The sequence below is a fragment of the Lissotriton helveticus genome, chromosome 4_1 (assembly GCF_964261635.1).
Source record: "Lissotriton helveticus chromosome 4_1, aLisHel1.1, whole genome shotgun sequence".
NCBI lineage: Eukaryota > Metazoa > Chordata > Amphibia > Caudata > Salamandridae > Lissotriton > Lissotriton helveticus.
The window spans coordinates 1,101,014,945-1,101,033,255 of NC_136063.1; the positions used below are offsets into that span (position 1 = coordinate 1,101,014,945).

Sequence of the window (18,311 nt, forward strand, 5' to 3'; positions counted from 1 at the left end):
TTTTCCGTCACAGATGGTTTTTATGAAAGGGTAATTTTCACTATTGATGACAGTAGAGCCTAGCTTGTGGATGATGAGGTCATCAACCAGGAGAATGCAGCTGAAGACACTGTTATGGTGGTGATAGTAGAAGTCAGCGCTGCTGAGCTAGCATTTGATTTACATAGGAAAGAAGATCTTTTCATCATCTGAGATGTCATTGACGAGCCATCTGTCGGAGGAGCAGAAGCATGCTTTTTAAAAGTGTGTTTCACCTTAGGTGGCAGTGTAAGAGACTCTGAAGCAGTTTTTTAAAGTGCTTTGAGGAAGAATTTTGTTTGTGAGGTAATCTGGAAGGAGCACCATGACTATGGGATCCTTCTCATGTTTTCTTAGACACCTTTTTGTTGATTCCTGAGACGAGTAACCTATAGGGTCATCTAGAGGTCTCTTAAGAGGTGTTTTAGAGAAGAATCTTGGAGATGTCACTATCCTCATCAGAGACCAGATTATCTCTGTTTTTAAGTTTCTGCGGCCTCAAAAGAAGAAAACAAGTTACTTACCTGTAACTTCAGTTATCCAGTATTGGTATCTTTCATAGATCCACATGCTTGAATCATCCCTGCCGGTGAGGTGGGAGTCTCACAGTAAAATAAATATATATATTAGTTGTAATAAATATCGTAATATGCAACAAAGCACTACACAGTCACTGCAGTAGCCCATCCATGACCTTTTGTAAAAAAGAACCAAAGGTGAAACACAGCCAATCAGGCATCAGCACCCTCTGGAACATTCCACAGAGAGGCAAATCCCTCAGATTGTATAGCACAAGTGACAAGAGTATATATTAATAATAAGGTAAGCCTCTCCAGGGAGTAGGGTGGGTCATATGTGAATCTATGAAAGATACCAATACTGCATAACTGAAGTTACAGGTAAGTAACTCGTTTTCTTATCCAGTAGTCGATCTTTCATAGATTCACATGCTTGAATCAGAATAGTCAGCAGTTATACAAATTTAATCCTAGAGGATGGGGGTACCATATAAATGGCTAATAGGTATCTTTATAAATAGATATACCTGTACACGTCTACTTTATATATATGACAATATAAAATACAAGAATATATGCATACGGGGAATGCAAAGATAGCAATAACATGCAAAGGGAAAGCATTGAACTAACATTAATAATCTATCGCCTCCAAAACAGAAGCTTATCTTATTTGAAAAGATTACGTGACTGTTTGTCCTACTGCTGCTTCTGCATCCGTAGCCAAATCCAAGCAGTAATGCAGCATAAATGTATGCACATTTTTCGATTTTGCGGCGCAGCAAATTTGATCCAATGGCACTCCAGCAAAAAGCGCCGCTGAGGATGACACTGCTCTCGTGGAATGAGCCTTAGGTTTGAAAGAATGCAGTCTGCCTGCTTTAGAATGGCAAAAGTAAATAGCTGCTGCAATCCATCTTGCGACCGTTGCTTTAGCCACTGCAGTACCTGGCTTTTGCGCACCATAGGACACAAACAGTTGATCATATCTCTGGATGCTCTTAGTATGCAATAGATAAAATTTGAGGCATCTTTTTATATCCAATGTATGAAGTGCCTTTTCAGCCGGGGAATTAGGATTTGGAAAGAATGTTCGTAGAATAACAAGCTAATTAATGTGAAAAGCTGACGGTACCTTTGGAATAAATACTGGATTTGTTCTAAGGAGAAAGTAGTCATTAGTAAAGCAAACATAAGGCTTTTTAATCGTGATGGCTTGAAATTCGCTGACTCTCCTGGTGGAAGTAAGAGCCAACAATAAAGCATCTTTCCAGGAAATGTATTTGAGCTCAGCTCTATGTATAGGCTCAAACGATTGTTTCATAAGTTGTGCTAGAACTAAATTAAATCTCCATTCCGGAGGAGTGCTCCTACAGGAGGGTACACTCTGAACAGTCCTTTCACAAACTGTTTTACCAGTAGACATGAACAAAGAGATAAACCTCCAGAGGAACGCCTGTAAGTAGAGATAACAGCAAGATATACCTTAATAGAGGTGAACATAAGGCCATATTTGCCAGGGAGAGCAGATAAGGCAAAATTTGATCTGGAGAAGACTCATCTGGGTGCACACTGTTACCACGGCACCATGAACAGAAACGTTTCCATTTGAGACTAAGTTTTAATAGTGGACGGTGCCCTTGCTTTAGAAAGGATGACTCAGTGGTTCCCAAACTGTGCGCCGCGGCGCCCTGGTGCGCCATGAGGAGTTGCCCGGGGCGCCGCGCACAATGTGGGAAAGATAGCGGTGGCCATGTGCTGAGCAAACTAATGATGTTGCGAGAATGTGGGCCAATTAAATAATGTGCGTCTTTTGACGCCTACCTGAATGCAGCAAGTGAAGCTCATTCCAGCCGCAGCCCTACTCACGGGGGAGTTGCAAAGGCCACCTGCAATATCCGGGGTTTGGTCCAGGAGCGCAATGCCGCCATAGTGCCTATGTGCTTTCACTGACGTAGCCTCCGCATACGCAGCATGACTGTCAGCGTTATTGCTGCCCGCCGTGTTGTGCCGTGCCTCGGACGACCCTCTTCACAAGTCACAAGTAGGTAAGAGGGCGGAATCACTGCTCTCTCATTAACGGTTTTAATTTGACAAGTCGTATTTGAAAGACTGCCGGATGAGGCGCGCATTCCTTTTTATTACGGTAATCCGACATCAAGGAAATGCTTAAAATGCTGGCGGCGTCATGTGACATGCCTGCTAAAGGTATTATATGGTTTCAAATGTGAAAAACCTGTTCAGAAAGCGTGCTATATAAATCGGCACCAGTGCAGTCAGTCTCTTTGGTAGACTGTGAGCTAAACATTTTCCCCCTCTGGATGGCCTGAAAGTGACTGGGACGGTGCCTTGCAAAGTCATAAATATTCCCTCGGGTTAAGTGAAAAAAACATATTTCAAAGAAAAAAGCAGATGATCGGCAAATGTTACATTTTTAAGATAAAATTCACGTTATTTCAGCTGCAAATAAATGTGCGGTGACCCACAGTCTCGTCGGAAAACAGGAGTGCATCTTAATGAACACGTAGGCTCCTCGCCGAACAACTTAAGCAAACAGGTGCATATGAATGCCGTCGCAGTAAAGCTTCATGGCGAACAAGAGTTATGTAGGGGGGAAAACACAGACTTGTGACATTTTCACTCCAGTCAAGATAAAGATTTAAAATATTGCTACAACTTCACACAGCCGATGTATATTATATGCTGGCTGCTGTTCCTGCACTTACTTTGTAAAACATAAATTCCAAGGGGGCAAATTCGCTTTAGAAATAGGCCACATTGCAGCCAGGATTCATTTCCCGACCCCAGTCTGACCCTCAGCCAAAGCCAGGCAGGAAGCATGTAATAACTGCAATACCCTGTTTCCCTTTCAGCCTCAGTGAAAACAGTTCAGTGTTCCCTCCGTATTTTTCTCCATGTTATTGACAACATAAGAGGCCTCCCAAATTAAATAAGTACAAAACATTTTCTGGAACTGCTACTACCCGTTCCTATTTCTAACGCTACTAGTCTAGCGCTTACCTCGGACGAGACATTGCAGGGCTGATGTGCCAGTTCAGCTCAGACTGCAGCAACCTGGGCATCGGACAGGCTGGTAAATGAACTCAGACTGGGCCAAGTATGTTTTATTTCTTTGAAGGGGAGTGCAGCAGAGGGATGGGAAATACAGGAAACTAAAAGTGACACCTGACATTCAGTCTGAGAAAACAAGGGCAAGCAGCAGGTGGAAGTAGGAATGCACGGGGGTAAAACAAAGTGTGAAAGAATCAAAGGGGAAGACAAGGAAAGCAGGACATAAAGGCAGAGAGAGGGGAGAAAAAGAATGTTGAAGAGCAAAGGATGAGGGAATAGAAGAAGCTTTAGCAGGCTTTTTCATAATTTAAAGTTTCACAAAGTGTCATTAACTGGCCAAAATCAGATACAGCAGAGGCTGCAACTATGCAAGCTTCCTTAAAGCACCGAACAGGCACACATATAGTTGCTCTTTTTTTTAGCTTTTAGTAGTGCATTTTTGGGCTTGTAGTTTGCCTTTTTTTAGATTATGATGCTGAGTATTTCTCGCAACTTATGGCTAGCGAGAGCTTTTAGCTAAAATGCCTGGACTGCTCGGAGGTGTTATACTCACAGAAGGTGATGGCAGGAATGCTTTGATCTCCCTAATCATGGTACACTTGATAAAGCATATTTCACTGAATCCAATATTAAAGCTTTTATAAATCAACTGCTATATTTTTATTTTGTTACAAATATGATTATAATACCTTAATCACATCCTAATAAATTTCAGGGAGACAACTGGAAGTACTCCCGAGGTTGGGCTTACATTCCCCCACCGGTAAAAAAATGGTGGGGAGCCACGGCCAACTGCCAATTCGGTCAAGGGAGCCACAGGTCAAAAAAGTTTGGGAAACACTGCTCTACAGTATTGCAGAAGGTTTAAGTCTTTGAACTCGGTGAATTCAGTAACCAAGCATATAGCTGCAGTTGCGCTGGATGTGGATAGAGAAACTGGCCCCTGCTCATTATTAACAGTGTCAATGATACTGGAAGGCATTAAGATCTGCATTCTGAGAGCAGAAGAAGCCCTGTGAACCAATGATAGTGTGGCCAACGTGGAGCGATGAGAATCATATGGCATGGCTCTCTTTACAGTTTCATCAGAAGCCTTGGTATTGGCGGGAAGGGTGGAAACATGTAGGCGAAGATTCCTGTCCACCTTATTAGAAGAGCGTTTCCCCATGATTCTTTTTCTGGTTCCCAGCTGGTGAAGAATTTACATTTCAGTCTCATTCCGGAAACGAAGAGTTCCAAGATGGGCTTGCCCCACATTTGGAAAATGGAATCGAGAACCTTCTGATCTAGCTCCCATTCCTGACAAGAGTTGGAAATCCTGCTGGGAGAATCTGCCAGGCTGTTCTCCACTCCTGGGACATGTTCCACTTTGATAGAGGAGAGGAGTTGGCCTAACGGCTAGGGCGCTCGACCTCGGACCTGGAGGAACTGGGTTCGAGTCTCGGTAACGATGCCAAAACCTCCTGTGATTCTGGGCAAATCACTTAATCTCCCCGTGCCTAAAATGAAAGTAACTGGAAAACGTAAAAATGTAACGTAAACTGGAAAAATATGTAAAGCGCTCTGATACCAGATTCGGTTTGGCTCTAGTTCGCGCTATATAAAACTCTGCAAAAAAAATAAAATAGAGATGTGCTGTGGGAGAACCCATTTCCAGGTTTCCTGAGCTTCCTGCGATAGGATGTGGGAGCATGTGCCTCCGTGCTTGTTTAGGTAATGCATTCATGTGGTGTTGTCTGTTCTTATAAGGACAAGGCTCCATGCATTCTTGGAAGGAAAGCCTGTAAGGCTAGAGAAATGGCCTGCAGCTCCAGAAAGTTGATGTGCATCCCTGAGAGCACCTTGGACCATTTGCCCGTTATCCGGAGGTCCTGAAGGTAGGCCCCCTCATCCTTTTAGAGAAACACACGTAATGACGACGATATCCGGCATCCGAGAAAGGAAAGTTAGCCCTGTCGAGAGATTCTTGGAGTACTGCTACCAAAGCAGAGGTGTCTGCATTACTGGAGTTATTTGGACCAGGTCGTTGAACGATCTGGTCACCTGAAGCCATTGTCTAGTTCCTCCTGTAGTGGTCTCATTCTGGGACGAGAGCAAGGTACCATCAAAATTGCAGAGGACATCATGCCCAGCAGAGATTTTATGAGCCTTACAGAAGCAAACTTTTTTCCCCTTAGCTTTGTCGATACAGAAAAAAGATGTGTTTACCTTTCTGTAGACAAGTATGCCTTGTCTTGGATGGTGTCTAGGACTGCTCCGAGAAAAAAAACCTCTTTTGAGACGGCTGCAGAACTGACTTCTGAAAATTGAGAATTAGCACCAGGGAATGAAACATTTGTAGGCAGATTGAAGTTGCTTTTGAGGCCTGTTGAAAAGACGGTGCTTTCACTAACCAATTGTATAGGTAAGGAAACAGTTGTTGGCCCTGAAGCCTAAGATGAGCAGCAACGGGAGCCAGACACTTGGTGAATAATCTTGGGGCTGACCGCACCTAAGAAGGAGGGCTCTGAACTGAAAGTGAGCACCTGCCACAGTGAAACTGAGACTTTTGTAATGTTTGGGATGAATAGAGAAATACAACTATGCATCCTGCAAATCTAGCGTAGCTATAAAATCCACATGATTGAGACGTTGAAGTATTTTCTGAAGGGTGACCATGTGGAAAGACTTCTTCTGCAGATATTTGTTTAACTTTCGCAGATCCAGAATTGTCCTCCATTCTCCCGACTTCTTTTTTATCAGAAACAGGAATATTATCCTTTTTCCACCTGAGAATGAGGCACTCTTTCTAGAGCCCCTTTCTGGAGCATAATCATGGCTTATTTTCTGAGAAGTTTGAGATGAGGTGTGGGACTTCTACAAATTCTAGAGTATGACCATACAATGTCTAGGACCCATTTGTCTGAAGTGACTTTACGCTATTTGAAGAAATTTAGGGAAATATTTGTAGCACTGGGGTTGGTGTGTAGCCGAATTGTTACAGGTGTTGGGAAGCTATCACTGCTTTCTAGCATAGTCTCTGGCCTGAGGAGGTTGCTTCCTTATGTTTTGCTGTCAGGAGTAAATGGCAGCCAGAGGGGCTCGATACGAATACTGTTGTTGATTGCCATATCTATATTTGTCTAATTTTGGCTCATATTTCTGATAGCTACCTCAAAAGGAATATGACCCCTTTGCCAAGGGCCCCTCGACAAGGTGTCTTTCTATACTGGAGTGTTCCTAATGCCATAGTTGTATCCATAACTTTCTTTATTTCCTGTAAGGCATCATCGATGTGTTTTCCAAACAGTATGTCCCCATCAAATGGAATGTCTCAAATGTTACTTTGCACTTCTGGACAGAAGGTAGCCGACTTGAGCCATCCTTGGCGACGGAGAACTGATGCTCCAGCTAGTTATCTAAAACCTAGAGAAGCCTAATCCATTGATATGACTATCATTTCCGAAGCTGACCTTTCCCCTTCAAGCAAAATCACTCTTGCTTCCTGCTTTTTGTCATCTGGCAAAAAACGAGTTATGGCGCAACATTAGACCACATTTGGCAATCATATCCCCCTAGAATTGATAGGGAATTTGTGGCATGCACTGATGGCCCAGCCATAGTGCTGAAAATCTTTCCAATACTGTCTAAGCTCCTTCCATCCTTATTGGGTGGAGCAGTCATGGGTACCGAAGGATTTCGTGATCTTCGTTGTGCAACCTGGGAAATTACAGATTCCGGCCTAGGCTGTCCCACAAGGCATGTAGGTGCATCGTCGGGGCCCTGTACTTCTTATCAATTCTGGGAAGGATTGCCGGCACCGAATAGGGATTTTTCATCTTTTTAATGCCTTCTCCCAAATATGATCTATGATGGGAATTGCGCAGACAGATTTTCCGTTCTGATCCTTAAAATCATATAAGAAGCAGTCAGACTGCTTAACAGGAATGGGTAGGTGGAAACGAGTTGGCGCTCTCTCCATTACAGCATGGAAGCCCCCAATATCCTCAGGAGGAGAATCAATTTCTTGAGGAACCGGCGGAGAAGGTGTAGGAATTAGGTAATCTTCCCACTCATCTACAGTGGTTAGTGTCTTAGGATTTTCACCTTCCTCAGCAACATTGTCATCATCCTGTGGCATCTGGTCTTGTGGCACAATTAATAAATCTTGAGCCGCCTTCGTGGGTACCGAAATTGCTGCAGAGTTCAAAAACATTTGTTTTTCAACAGACCCAGCTGCTGCAGGGAAGCGAGTGTGATAGTCCTGTAGCATAGCTGTTAAATCCTGTACCAAATCCATAGGCATTTGAATCATAGGCTTCTGGTGCGACATCAACAACTGTGACCTCTCCATGGGTTGATGATAATGTGACCCATAATATTCATCTTCATCCTCCCCTTCCAGACATTTCACATGAAGTTGAGAGGGGCTGCGGGCCGGACTGAACAATCCATCATCTTCAGATTCCTCCCAAAAACTACTAAGAGGCAAAGGAGAGATTCATGAAGGTCATGGTAGAAACCTCTCGTCTAAAGGATCGTTGACGAAAATCTGGATGATAAAATTGGAGTGAATTGCAATGAAGAGGGCCTTCTTTGTTACGGCGTCGACGAGGATGCCGCAACAAAGAAGGCCCTCTTCTGTGTGAAACGGACTCTGCCATGCTGAAATAACCATGGTTAAAGACAGTGTAGTCATCATAGATGCAGTCGACGGCAGGACTATTTCCGCTGAAGAAGTCAGCGTCAACGAAGAAGTGGTCGTCGTTAATGGGGGGGGGGGGGTTGTTGACAATGAAGGCATTGTCGATGATGGAAGTGTCGTCGACGGTTTAGACGTCAACAGCGGCGAGTTGTGCCGTCGTCAGAGGCCTCATCGACGGTGCAGGTGCCGATGGCGAAGTGGTTATGGTCGACGATGGCACAGTCTTCGTTGAAGCTTCCATCGACGATGCAAGTGCCAAATCCAACTGTGGTTTGGTCGGCGACGATGCCTTTTTCAACAACGAAGAGGTCTTGCCAGACTCTAATTGAGTCTTAGGCTGTTTGCAGGCTGTCTTACAGGTCGTTTTTAACACAGATTTGTCCTCTGAGGGGAATGGAAGCTTCTCCCTTTTTAGTGGCAGTATCTTCAGACTCATGATGGGTCTTTTTAGAAGATTTCTTGTGTCCCTTATGGGATTCCTCAGATTTTTCCCTTTTCTTAGCTAGATGGACTGACACCTGGGAACTTACATTGCCTTCCTCATTAGATACCACAGAGGTTTTTGATTTCAGTCTTTCCAGCCAGATAAGCACTCTGCCTTCCCTGTCTTTTAAGGTCTTGGAGGAAAAAGTCCTACAGATTCTTTAGTTCTTTACCTTGTGAAGAGGGTACAGGCAATAAATACATTTATTGTGAGGATCTTCAAAATGTAGCCTCTTTTTCCCACATGACCCACAAGATCTCAACAGTCCTTTTTTAGATGAATCAGACATCATGTACTCACAGAAATCCAAATGAAGAGAAAAAAAATTAAGCAGAGCTAAGGAAGACTCCGTCACATGACATTCAGTAGAACATCTGAGGTGCATGCCTCTCTGTGGAGTGTTCTAGAGGGTGCTAGTGCCTGACTGGCTGTGTTTCAACTTTGGTTCTTTTTTACAAAAGGACATGGATGGGCTACTGCAGTGACTGTGCAGTGCATTATTGCATATTATGATATGCATTACTTGTATATTTACAGTGAGACTTCCACCTCGACGGCAGGGATGATTCAAGCATGTGAATCTCTGAAAGATCTAATACTGGATCAGTCTCCCTTCACCGTCTTAACGTTTTTGTAGAAAACGTGCTACATACCTTGAAGTCATTGGTTTTGTGGTCCGACTACAGACAATATAAACAGTCCTTATGAGGGTCATAGACATGTAGTCTCTTCTTCCTGCAAGCGCCACAAGGTCTGAAGTGGCCTTTGTTAGGTGTATCTAACATAATGGATGTCAGTTTGTTACACCTTAGAAGAGATATACAGATTTGTTAAGTAAATCTGTTAAACCAGAAAAAGAACATCTGTAGAAAAGTCTTTTGATCAGCTGTGCGGGAAAAAACTGAGCAGAGCACAGTGGAGACTCCCTAGCTCGACGTGCGGTTGTAAATCTGAGGAACTGGAACTTCTTTCAGGAAGGTTCTACAGGGTGGTGTCACCTGACTGGATGTCTTAAGTTTTGTTATTTTTTTAAATAATGACTAGGATATGTTACTAAACCGAAAGGCCTAAGGCCTCTATGTTTTATGTCTATTAGGATATTACTTTTCTAAAGTACCCAGGACTTCCATCTCGACGACGGGCAATGATTCAAGCATGTGAATCTATGAAAGTTCCAATACTGGAGTAAGCATGAAGGTTCCAACCGGCACGCTGATGTAATTTTTCGATATTCATTCTGTGCTGCATCGAGGAATGCAGAGCTGAAGAAAGACAGCCACAACCGTAACAAATACAGCACATAACCTCTTTGCTTACCATGGGATCCAAATAATCACTACACTAACTCCCTGGTGGGGAGGAAAGAAGTGAGTAATATGTAGGAATATTCTGTAGCCACTAGATATGTAGTTACCAAAAGTAAGCCACTTTATTTCTTTTGGATAGATCTTCCTGCAGATTCCTACCCCTAGCTGTACCTCCATGGGAGGTGGCATTCATTAGGGTCTCTAAACAAAGTAACCAAGATTTGTGTCAAAGTACACGTCACTGCATGCCTGAGACATGCAGCAGCAATAGTTTGCAAAAGGATGGAAGGGTGACAAAGTAGCTGCTCAGCAGATCACAGCAACTGTGACACTTCTGGAAATAACTGAAGAAAAAATGGATCTAGTGGAATGGGCAAGAACGTCTGTTGAGGCACAGGTTAAGCAGGTTTGTATACAGAGAATGAAACAGCATGATATGGTTTGCTTGGACACTGCTTTAGCTCTAGCAAAGCCTGTAAAGAGTTGACCTGATGAGTGCAGTTCATGTAATAAGACACTCCACGCCTGAGGTCCAATTTATCCTATTGCTTCTCCTCTTTAGGTGCAGGAGGGAAGGAAGATGGAAATCTAATAGAATGGTAACGATCAAATGCAGATAACATCATAGGAAGAAACGATGGCAAATGCTGCATGATTCTCCATCAGTCTTCCCCACTGGCTACAGTATGGAATCAGCATTGATTGAAGTGACTGATTCCATCCGATGGGCAGATGATGGAGGCTCTGCGCCCATGCTGGTACTTCTTGATCTGTCGGCAGCATTTGACATGGTGTCTCACTCTATCCTGCTCGACAGTCTTAAGCAAATAGGCATCCGAGGGACAGCACAGGAATGGCTTCCTACCTCCACGGCCGAGACCAACAAGTCTTTCTCCACCCTTTTACCTCCGCTGTGAAACCACTCAGATGGGGGGTGCCTCATGGCTCAAAGTCCACTACTCTTCAACATCTATCTGACGCCAGTGGCGGATCTCATCACGAAAATGGGTGTCAAGGTGATATCCTATGTGGATGACACCCAGCTGATGTTTTCTTTCAGAGATGTCTCAACGTCAGTCTTTGACTCTTTCAGGGACTGTCTTAAAAACATTGCCATATGGATGAACAATAACTTTTTAAAAGCTCAACGCCGATAAAACGCAAGTCCTATTTTTTAAACAAGCCACTCTTTCCCCGTAGTCGTCTGGTGGCCTGTAGAACTCGCTGCTCCTCCAGGGCTAAGGATACGGTTAAGAACCTTGGTGTCCGATGGGACAAAGACCTGTCCCTCTCGACACATGTCCCGCAAGTGTTGGCTGCCTGCTTTAGAAAGATGAAAACTATTGGAAAATGTATCGATTTTCTGCTGGAGGAATGTTGAAAAACCGTTATGCATGCCTTGGTGACCTCGCACCTCGACTATGCCAACGGCCTTTACCTGGTCTTGACAAGCTGCTTGATCAGAAGGCTGCAGATAGTGCAGAATGCTGCTGCGAGGATGGTCCATAAGGTTCCACTCCGCCATCATATCTCACCTCACCTCAGACAACTCCATTGGCTCCCAGTCGCCAAGAGAATTGAATTCAAGGTTCTTACGTTTGCATTCCGGGCCTACCAAGGCAGGGACCCTAGTTACCTGAGGAAGAGACTTCGCCCTTACCAGCAGGGAAGGTCCCTAAGATCCAACCAAAAACGTTACCTCACCGTCCCTCGCTTTGCAAAAACAAGGCTGGAATGACTTACCTCTCCATCTACGCATGCTTAACTCAGAACTGATGTTCAGAAAGGCATTTAAGACCTGGCTTTTTCAAGCATAGGGATTAGCAACTCGTTCGCTCTGCTCAGTAGATTTCCGCCCTAGCGCCGGGACCCCTCAGCGGAGGTAGCCGTGCGCTTTATAAATGACATTTATTATTATTATTATAATAATCAACATATCTGGATAGAAAATTGGTAAGCACAGACAAACTGAAAGGGCATTGAATTATCCAATCCACTAAGCAGAAATATTCACCACTAAGAGAAATGTGTTTAGAGTTTGTAGTGCAGCAAGGTACAAGGTAAGTGTGCATTGCCTCACATGGAAATGCCATTAAGAAAATCAAAACAAGGTTCAAATTTCAGTGAGGGGGGAATAAAAAAAAATGCACATCCGGTGATCATTGAAAAACACAAGGGCTGCTAGTTAGCCTTTGGCTGTAGCCACCACTAGGCATTTGGAGCAAGTTACAACTCATAAAAGTGAGATTCAATGGAGTTGATTCCTTTCAACTCGAAATATTGAACAAAATTAGTCCAATAGCCTGCCGCGATGAATTATCAGAGGTTTTCTGGTTGCCAAGACGATGTCTGTTACATCACCAGGATGGCAAAATGACTCTAATGAGCAAAGATCAATCTCCATGCATGTAGCCGCAGAATTTGTACAATGGGGTGGAAGACCTGACCATCCTACAGTGATACCTGGTCCATTTTATTTCTATACAGGAAAGAAAGGACGGCCAAATGCTATGGGCCAACAGATTACGGTACCAGATTACTTTCGCACAGTCTAAGGCTTCGAGAATCTGCTGTGCTTATTTTGCAGCATCCATGGTGCGCGAATATGGCGGGAGTACTCTCCGGGACCTGGTAAGCATTAGACCGTACTGCTAGTTTGTGGTTATGGTCGTTGTAAGGGAATGAGATTATATGGACCGTCCCGATGCCGGCACGCTGATTTTACCGGTTTTACGTCTATTAGATCCGTGATGCCATATATAACTGAGTTGGCGTTCTAACCCTGCCGGAAATATAAGACCCGATTACCGTGTTGTGATTGTGCTTATTTTAAGGGAATGAGATGACTTGAGTTTCTCTATGCCGATACGCTGAATTTATTAGTTCGGCTTTCACTTACTCGCGATGCCGTACTTAATTGAGATGGCGTTTACAACTTGGCCGAAAATAAGACAAAATGAATATGTCACTATGACTTAATGATGAAGAGATTGTTCCCCCCTTTCTTCGAAGGGGGTGAACTCATAATAGAATATGCTCATGTAATTTTAAGTAATGTCGAACTTATTCGGGATATTCTATGTCTGTTGTTGTAAACAGCTTATAAGTCTTATATTTTGTTTTAGATTTAGAATTCATAACAACAACTTACTTTGGACCTGTCCTTCCAGTCCTTCAAATGGTGAATATCGCAATTGGGTGAGATAATCCTGTAAATGGGGATGTACTGTTGTGTCTTATTGATGGTTTCAACAGAACCTATTAAGAAGCTGGCAGAATAATAATATAAATGACTGTTTGTCTAAATCGTTGGTTTTATATAATGAAAAATCGTTCTATTTGATCTAAATACATATTGACTAAACCCTTGCGAGCACCGCTTCATTTAGTTTAAGATATCTGAGGATATTAACACTAAAACGTATTTTTGTAGCTTTACTCTAGAAATCTTTCTATCAAACCTCAACTTGAAGCTATATGGAATGTACTATATACGTTGGAACTATACTGTTTATCTGAGGTACTTGCCATTATAAGTGAACATATGTATTTGAGAGGTACGATGTGATGTTCCTCTTTTCACCCACTTGCTGTGTCCCCCCTCCTTTTTAGCGCATTATCAATATACATGATCGAATATTAATATATTGTGCCTTATGTGATAATAAATATGCCCTTAGGCATAATGAGGCAACTCCTTTTAGAAAAGTTTTAAGAACCGAATAAATTTAAACTTAAAATATTAAAAATTATCCTTGAATCAATATAAAGCTGATTATGGAACTTATCTTTTGTTGCACTTCTTTTCTTCTCTTCTCTTTTTAGAATAATATCACTAGATGAGACTATACAATAATATGGTGAAACAATTTTGATTGGATCTTGATAAAATCTCTCTGGGTGAGTCTTATAGACCTTATGATCAACCCTCTTGCGTAATCACTATTGACTATGGGATTCACCTACCTTAGGATAGGATTCCCGTATTTCTCGTAGGTTACGTTAATATAACTCACTACATAGGGTAACCCCATGACTTTGGGATGGCTGTAGAATTGTACAATGGGTTTTTGTGGTGGCTGATGTTCTTTAACTTATTTCTACTTTCTCTGGTGATCTCTATTTTTATCTGCGTTTTTTTCTCACCTTCAGCTTCTTTTGCACTGATCACTTTTTCTTACGTCATTCACAATCATATTTGATGTGTGTCTTCTTTGGTGTTATCTTGGCCTATCTATGGACTATAATTTATACTGAATACAACTTATGTGGTATTTTCCTTTCTTTGTAGCCCTGAGGAAGTCTTTGGGTATCTTCCCAAGACGAAAGACGTGTTGGCTGTTTTTTTGTTTGGCTACTTTGGATGATCCCAACTACGCTGGATCACCGATTGAAATCTGTGTCTTGGAAATAAAGACTTCTTTTTGAAAGATACGATCTGGAGAACCTTCTTTGGACTGATATTTCTCATTAAATATTGTATCTATATTGCTCGGGAACCAAGTTTGTTTCTAATTAGTTTCTTCTGTGTTTACAGAGGGAACACTTTCTGGCACGTTAGTGGTCGTTGCCTGTTTGTTCCCTAGAGCATCTGTCTTTGTCAATTAGTTTGTTTTCTACTTTTATTGGTTTTGCGCAAGACGCTACCCAACCACGTATCACAGTATTCTTATTTTGCCGCATCTGTCGCAGTACATTCTGCAAGAGCGGGATCGGCAGAAATACATACAGAAGACAATAAGAAAAAATTGAAAACAAAGCCATCCAGCCAAGGAACCATTCAGAGGGAAGTGTAGGGCACAAAACTGAGGACACTTCCTGTTGTAGGTCGTGGTGATATGTGGAGAAGATCATCAGTTCTGGGTGTAGCCTCCACTTCTGATCCTCCATCGAGGGGTTATCAGGAGCCTTCACAGTGGCACTGAGGAAGCCTGTCAGGTGAGTCTCTACTGGGAAGGTTCCCAGTCTTTTAATCCACTTGCAGAGGCAAACTGAATCCCAACACTGGGCGCACAAACAAACATCACCCTGTCTTTTGAAATAATGGACGTGGTGATGTTGTCCAACATAATTTGGACGTTGTCCCTTAGATGGAAGGGATAAAGTATTTCTCAGAAAGACAACTGCAGCTAAAGCGCACGTATGTGAAGGCTCTACATTCATGCAGATCAAAGACTGCCTGGCGTCATATTGCTCAGATGAGCACCCTTGCCCAGAAAGAAGACATTTGTGACCACAGCAGTCTCCACTTGCAGTTGGCTGAGTGGATGACCTACCTCTAGATTGGAGAGGCCTATCATACAGGGTAAGTCTGAGTGGACAGATTAGAATGCCTGCACCTCAGACAAGAGACTTTATAGGTGTTGTAGCCACTGCCACCTCATATGCACTGGAGGGCTCTAATCCATCATCTGGCATGAGGTTGTAACAGGATGCAATAGGTCACAAGGACTAGCTGGTGCAAGAACTGGAGGACCGGAAGCAGACCTTGAGTCATGCACGTCTGAATGATCCTCCACAAATCGGCAATCCTCTGTCCAAAAATAGTCAGCCTCTATGTGTGAGTGAGGTGGGACTTTTGGATGATCATGGTTAAGCCCACATCATGAAGAAGAATCATCATCCACTGGAGTGGGGATATAGGGACCCTACAGAAATAACTGGAGTCTAAACCTCTGTTGTGATCCTGTGTCTTCCAATGGAGAGATCAGCATGAAAACATGCATTATTGATCATGCAACAAGAGATGAACTGTGATTCCATCAAATGCACATCCCAAGCATATTCTTCTGTTCTGCAAATGTGCCATGAATGATAATCATGCTTATGCAAAAACACAATCAGTAATGGATTAGTTTAGAAGTAATTGTAGGGATGTCAAACACTATGACTCTTCTCCTTTATAATTCTATGTTTTAATTTATTTTAATTACTTACTTTGAGGCTTCGCTTCCTTATTTTCATTTTAGTAGAAAGACTGAGGTTGGTAAACACATGAAACATAGGTTCCACTTTAGCTACAGTTTCCATTTTAGTTGGCCTGTCAGCACCTTATTTCAAAGTCAGCATTTTTGCAATCTTTTACAGAACTTGTGAAAGTGGTATTCATTGCTTAACACCTTTTAGCCTGAATAGTTACACCATCAGGCACCAAAACTCTAGTACGTCCTCTCAATATCCACATCTCAAGGTTTTAGAAGTAGACACTTAAAGTAAACTTGAGCTGAAAATGACACAAATGCTTAGGATCTTTTAACATAATTGGGATTTTAGTCTCGGTAGATCTAGTGTTCTGAAATCTTCGCTTCATTCTGAAAATATAAAAACCAGTGGTCAATACCCAATAACAATCCCCCCTGTAATTGACCCTGAAGGGAGAGAGAAACATCCCAGAGGGTGCAGATTCAGAAGGTGTGGCACTAGATTCAACCGTTACCAAAGAATGTTAAAACGAGACTCCTCAGGCACAGGCTGCACTGAATGATGCCAGGGAGAGGTTTGTCCCAGAACAAACATGATATATTTATCCTCAAAATAGCTGGCTAGCTATTCCAGACAGAAAACAAACCTTGTTGTCCCAAGTATGCATACCTCCTCTTGAACTTGAAAAAAAGGCATATTATATATTGATTCTGCTAGAAGTAGCATACTGCCTAGCGATAGCAAACAAGGGTGTTATGGCTACTAAATGTAATATGATGTTGCAAGGTTTTTCTGTTACTTTCACCGTTCATGTAACGTTTAGCTGTTTCTAATTTCTATCTTCTACGATGTTACCATACAATATTGTGTGCAACAGACACAGGAATTTAAAGAAAATTATTATAAAATAAATGTAAAAATTAACATCTTGTTTGCTTGAGCATGTAACTCATTAATGAAAGACTGTTTTGATTACCACTGTATCCCTGAACGTTTTATGGGACTGTTAGTCACCTAGAAAACAGCACGATTGGCCGAATGCTCTGTCGATTATGTGTGGCTGCAGTTCAAAGGGTATTTGATCCTCATCATGCTGCACTGAACAAAGTCCTTGCACTGGTGGGTAAGAATCCAACGCCTGAAGATCTAGGGTAAAACTTAGGATTGCAGCGAAGCTGCCACGACTGGCAGAACCTTCATAAAAACTTGAGGAACCTTGAGAAATTCGGGTGGGTTTTACTGCTTAGAGACAGCATCTTAAACTTTCCTGCAAAATAAAAAGGTGAAGGCAGAAATCCGGGATAGACATCAGGGGACCAAGAGGAGAAGGGAGTTAATGTCTGTGTCCCTAAAGTCTGACAGACCACTTCTATGGCTCCCTTTTCCTGCAAGGGAATGAATGTTGCCACCAGTATCGAGGCAATAGCATGCGAGCACTCTCTAAAGGAAGAGGGTGACAGGGGGACGAGGTGTGGTGGGGAGCACAAGAAGGAAATTGCAAAGCTGGGGATTTGGTTATCTGCCAGGGAGGCCAGGGAGCCCCTCCAACCCCCCCCCCCCCCCTTCACCAGAAGGTGATATTGTGAGGGAGTCAAGTCAGCAGGGTTTGGAGGCAACCAGGGCTCGAGTCGGGGTACCACGCAGGTGGACGGCGTTCCCCCACTTATTTTAAATTATTTTACCGGGTGGACGCCGTCCCCCCTGCAAAGATGCCCTTGCTGAGGAATCGTGTATTCTTGCTATTAACTGCATGTAAAAACACAACAAATATAAAGACGTAGAGGGAACGCCCCGCGGTTCCACCTCTGACTGTTCCCGATAGAAGCTGTAGTTACGAGCATAGTAAGCACATGGGCAGCTATTCACAAAAAAACGCTACATCCCCTCCCCACTCTTCGCCTGGGAAGGGCTCTTCAAACAGCCTACAGGTACGGCTTTTTACGTTTTTAACTAACTCACTAATGTGACAGGCGTAGGTGGCGTATGTAATGCCATGTTAACAGATGTATATAGGACTGCTCATATAACATTGCAAGAGTTGATTCTACACCCCGCAAAACACCCTTGGGTCCACAGTGCTAGGCTGCCTGTGAAATTACAGAAACATCTTTTGTTTTTTATTCTTTTTCAAAATACATTTTCAAATAAAGGCTCTCTTTCTTCAACATATATGTACTGCACTATAGGACTAATTTACATAGATGTGTTTTGGAAGTGCAGATATGTGTGAAAGGAGTGCTCTAATTTTTATCTTTTGTGAGGTCACTTCCAGCTGTGACGTCACAACATGTCCTTGAACATCCCCC

The 18,311-nt window shown here is 42.9% G+C and overlaps 1 protein-coding gene across 4 annotated transcripts in view; it reads right to left on the reverse strand.

Moving 5' to 3' along the window:
* The window catches only part of HJURP (Holliday junction recognition protein), a 934,375-nt gene that overhangs the window by 562,316 nt on the left and 353,748 nt on the right, over window positions 1-18,311 (reverse strand). The gene's annotated exons all lie outside the window — the stretch shown is intronic.